This window comes from Orcinus orca, chromosome 17, assembly GCF_937001465.1.
Source record: "Orcinus orca chromosome 17, mOrcOrc1.1, whole genome shotgun sequence".
NCBI lineage: Eukaryota > Metazoa > Chordata > Mammalia > Artiodactyla > Delphinidae > Orcinus > Orcinus orca.
The window spans coordinates 77,366,105-77,371,201 of record NC_064575.1 but is presented as its reverse complement, the minus strand read 5'-3'; the positions used below and the strand labels follow the sequence as shown (position 1 = coordinate 77,371,201).

Here is a 5,097-nt window from a genome sequence, read left to right as displayed (position 1 = left end):
AGCAGAACCCTGCCCTTCCCAGGGAAGGATAATAAATGGCAATGGCATTGCCGACTGGCTCACTGGGACCTCCGAGGGCAGAACTGCTTTTTCCAGGTCATGCTGGTCAAGAAGAGCCTCGACAGCCATGAGGGAAAACTTGCTATGGCCAAGGTCAATGTCTGTCTGCCTGTCACTGCCAGTTGGGCAGCAAGTGGGTCTCTGCAGGGCAAAAGATCAGTCCACTACAATCTAGGCAGCCACTTCCAACTTCCAAAAACATTTTTCTTTTCTTTTCCAACAATAATTATAATAGATATTTATTTAAAGTAATACATTTACAGCCCAGATAGTTCTACATTGTACATTTCAGGTTTAACCAACTTCAGAAAACTACTTTAGGACAGCTGCATCCACAGATTTAGACTACATGATTATTCCTTTGCCCATTCTTCTCTCTCTTTTCTCTCCCAAATAACCTCTTTCAGATGTGGTTCAAGGTAGAATTTATCCTCCTCATATTTTGTCCACTGCTCTTTAGGCAAGATCAGCTCCCTTATGGTCAGGTCCAGCGCTCTCTTAATGCGAAACACTGTGTCATTATAAAGGTTCTCAGGAAGCCTTCTTATGGCCTCTTTTGCGTCGTCATTCTCATATATTGTATCATCTTGCATTAAGCCCAGTTTATTGAACCCAGAAGCGTCAAATCCCCTCCAGCGACTTGCTTGATGCTGCAATGGCAGGCCTGTTCGCCATTTTGACCCAAGACAGAAGCATTCCCTGCTGGGTAAGTCCTAGAGCCAAAAACATTTTTCAAAATACACTGACAGGGTTTCCCTGGTGGCGCAGTGGTTGAGAGTCCGCCTGCCGATGCAGCGGACACGGGTTCGTGCCCTGGTCAGGAAAGATCCCACATGCCGCGGAGCGGCTGGGCCCGTGAGCCATGGCCGCTGAGCCTGCGCGTCCGGAGCCTGTGCTCCGCAACGGGAGAGGCCACAACAGTGAGAGGCCCGCGTACCGCAAAAAAACAAACAAACAAACAAAAACCAAAATACACTGACAAACAAATTGGGAAGGGAAAAAAAGATGTCGACCACAACTGTGAGTGTAAAGAACGTGGTCCTAGAGCAAATTGATGAGGCAAAATCATTAAGATCATCAATGGGTAAGTGGACAATTTCCAGAAGAAACAGCCAGGAAACGTGAGTTCTTTTTTCTTCTGCCTCCTTTTTACTTATTCATAGTTTCTCAGCCTTCTGTGAAGAGCACTGATGTTACTTTGGCAATCACAGAATAATTATTTTATTAACCTAGACAGCTATCTCGAAAAAGGCCTAAGGCTTCTCCCTTGCTGTCGTGTCCTACAACAAAACAGCACCCGATGTGCACTTAAACATCAGAAGCTGACAGATACTTGGCACATAGATTGGGAGCCACCCTGGGCACAGAGGGGAGGGCCAGTGAGTGGGAGCCCAGGAGGAGTAGAAGACCCAGAACTGTGAAGGAAAAGAATAGCGGTTATGGGTCCAGGGTCTACTGTCAGATGCCCTAGGTTTACCTATCAGCCCGGCTGCTTAGCAACTACGTGACCTTGACCGGCACACTCAGGCTCTAAGACTCATTCCCTGGCAGTTGCACGCGCCTTTCAACCTTGTGAGAACTCACTGAGGTGATGTATGGGAGGGAATCAGCACCGTGTCCTACACGTGGTAAACGTTCAAAAACTGTACGATTTAATTTGTGTGGTTACTATAACTGAAGAAAGCTTCCTTCTGGAGTAGGAAGGATGGGATTTTAGTCCTCACCTATAGGACTTACTGTGTGACCTTGGGCAAGTCACATCACTCCTGGGTCCCAGATGATCTCTGAAGCCTCTTCCAACCCGAACATTCTGAATCTTGTTCTTAGACCATCGCTATTAGCTTGCTTTGGGTTCAGTGGGATCCCAGCCCACTTTCCTAGTCACTGCCCTCACCCAGATGGGATCCCACGGCACCTTGTGGAGACCCCGTAGTTCATAGCCGGAGACACTGATGGTGGGAAGCTCACCCATGGGTCGGCCCTCCCTTCCCCAAGGAAGCCAACTTCTTGTTTGGGCCTCTTTGCCATTTCCATGGAGACAAGGGACAGAGCAGGAGGGTACTGAAAAGTCCTTCCTTCAGGAAAAGGTTCCTCCCCTCCCCCGGGAGCCCACATTGCAGTGACGCACTTTCCTGCATCCACTGAAACCAAAAGGATTTCCCATCCCACAGGCCTCTGGGCTATTCTGGGGAAAGGAAACCAGGCCAGGTGGCCCCTTAGAGGTGACGCCCTGGGGAGCCAGTCCAACCCAAGTGCAGCTCTGCCTGCGCCCTGGCAGCTTTCTTCTGATTGGCTGCCCATCCCTCCGCTCCTGCAGGTACCTGCTTGCTCTTTGGATATAAGAGGAATTTTCCACAATCGTTGATCTTGGAGCCAAACCCTCAAGCACCAGAGGACAAAACCTCACAAAGAAGACCTGGAACAGATTGTCTCTTCTCTTAGCTCAGACTGCTAGTCCCACACATCCACCTGGACGAGGCGGGACTCACACTTGTGACATCATTTCCAATGCTCCAGCCTCAGAAGCAGTGCCCAACTTAGGAGAGCCCATATCAGCAGGATCATCTGGTTGGATGCCCTTCCTGCTTCTCCTTCCTGTATTGCTGGACCCACCCTAAGTGTGGCCCCCTCAGATGCCCAGGGCCACTGTGTTCCCATCAGGGTAGCACAGGCATTGAATTCTTTGCTTCAAATACCAGTTCTGCCACATACTACCTGGATGATGTTGGGCAAGTCATTTACTCATCTGAGTCTCTATTTTCTCATCTGTAAAATGGGGATAATAAAAACTACATCATAGAGTTTTATGTATTCAATGAATGTTTCCTCAGGGCTTACTTAAGGGCTAAGATTATGCCAGGTGCTAGAGATACAAAAGTGAGCCAAAATTACCCTAATTCTTGAGAATTAACAGAGACGACGCTTGAAAAGTATAATATCTTGCAGACTTCCATCTCTAACTTTGGTATTTTGTAACACACCAACCCTCCTTCAGAGAATAGCTTTAAAATCTGAATTAAACTACAAAAAAAATCATTTGAAAGCATTGGACAAGGGTTCTCCACCTTTGATGTATGTAAGAGAGATTGTTAAATCAGTTTCCTGGGCTTCATCCCCAGAGATTCTGACTCACTGGGTCAAGTTCAGGTGCATGAATTTGCTTTTCTAACAAGTTCACAGATGATGAAAATGCTGCTTATCCAAGGAGTGCTCTGAATTACATGGCCAGAGGTACCCAGGATTTGAGAGGTCAAGATGCTAGAGAGAGGGGAACACCCTGCAGTTAGCCTGATGTTCTAGATTGCCCTTTCCCTTGTGTTGCAGGAAAAATGTGGTGAGAGGACGGTCATGTCCCAGGTCTCGAGTCAGTCCCTGGGACGGGTCACCAAGTGAGGATCCCTGGCTCCACGCAGGAAAGAATTCAATAGCAAGCCAGAGTAAAGCGAAAACAGGTTTATTTAGAGAGATACGTACTCCACAGACAGAGTGTGGACCATCTCAGAAGGTGAGAGGCGGCCTCAGGGCATGGGGTCTTCTCTTTGGAAAGCGAGTGTGGCCCTGGGAGATACATATTCCATGGAGAGAATGTGGACCATCTCCAAAGGCAAGAGCAGCTGAGGGATGGGGGTGGTTAGTTTTTATGGGCTGGGTAATTTCATAGGCTAAGGAGTGGGGACTCCACTCCAACTATTTTGGGGAAGGGCCAGAGATTTCTAGGAACTGGGCCACGGCCCACTTTTTGGCTTTTCATGGTCGGCCTCAGAACTGTCATGGCGCCTGTGGGTGTGTCATTTAGCATATGCTAATGTATTACAACGAACGTATAATGAGGCTCAAGGTCCGCTGGAAGTCAAAGTTTCCACCGCCTTGGGCCGAGTAGGTTCTAACCGGTTTTTGTGGTATCCTGTTCTTCTTAATGGTTGTGTCATTCTCTTAATGGCTGTGCCCTACCCCCTTCCTTCCTGTCTCGTTGAGCATCTGCCAATTTTATTTTTTTTTATTGAAGTATAGGTGACTTACAATGTTGTGCTTAATTTCTGCTGTAAAGTGACTCAGTTATACATACACATTCTTTTTCATATTCGTTTCCATTATGGTTTATCACAGGATATTGAATATAGTTCCCTGTGCTATACAGTAGGACCTTGTTGTGTACCCATACTATATATAATAGTTTGCAACTGCTAATCCCAAACTCCCACTCCATCCCTCCCCCCCACCCCCCTTGGCAACCACAAGTCTGTTCTTTATGTCTGTGAGTCTATAAGTATTTCATAGATATGTTCATTTGTGTCATATTTTAGATTCTACACATAAGTGATATCATATGGTATTTGACTTTTTCTTACTTCGCTTAATATGATAATCTCTATGTCTATCGCTGTTACTGCAAATGGCATTGTTTCATTCACTTTTATGGCTAATATTCCATTTTATATACATACACACACACACACACACACACACACACACACACACACACATATATATATATACCACATCTTCCTTATACATTTATCTGTCGATGGACATTTAGGTTGTTTCCGTGTCTTGGCTATTGTAAATAGTGCTGCTATGAACATAGGGGTTGCATGTATCTTTTCAAATTATAGTTTTGTCTGGGTATATGCCCAGGAATGGGATTGCTGGATCGTATGGAAACTCTATTTTTAGTTTTTTGAGGAACCTCCATACTGTTTCCCATAGTGGCTGCACCAATTTACATTCCCACCAACAGTGCAGGAGGGTTCCCTTTTCTCCACACCCTCTCCAGCATTTATTGTTTGTAGACTTTTTAATTATGGCCATTCTGACCGGGGTGAGGTGATACCTCATTGTTTTTTTGATCTGCATTTCTCTAATGATTAGTGATGATGAGCATATTTTCATGTGCCTATTGGCCATCTGTATGTCTTCTTTGGAGAAATGTCTATTTAGTTCTTCTGCCCATTTTTCAATTGGGTTGTTTGTTTTTTTGTTATTGAATTGTAGGGGCTGTTTGTATATTTTGGAAATTAAGCCCTTGTCAGTCACATC

The 5,097-nt window shown here is 45.7% G+C and overlaps 1 pseudogene; it reads right to left on the bottom strand.

Moving 5' to 3' along the window:
* Positions 1 to 401: 401 nt before the first annotated feature.
* Positions 402 to 735, bottom strand: LOC101273436 (cytochrome b-c1 complex subunit 7-like; annotated as a pseudogene).
* Between the last annotated feature and the right edge of the window lie 4,362 nt (positions 736 to 5,097).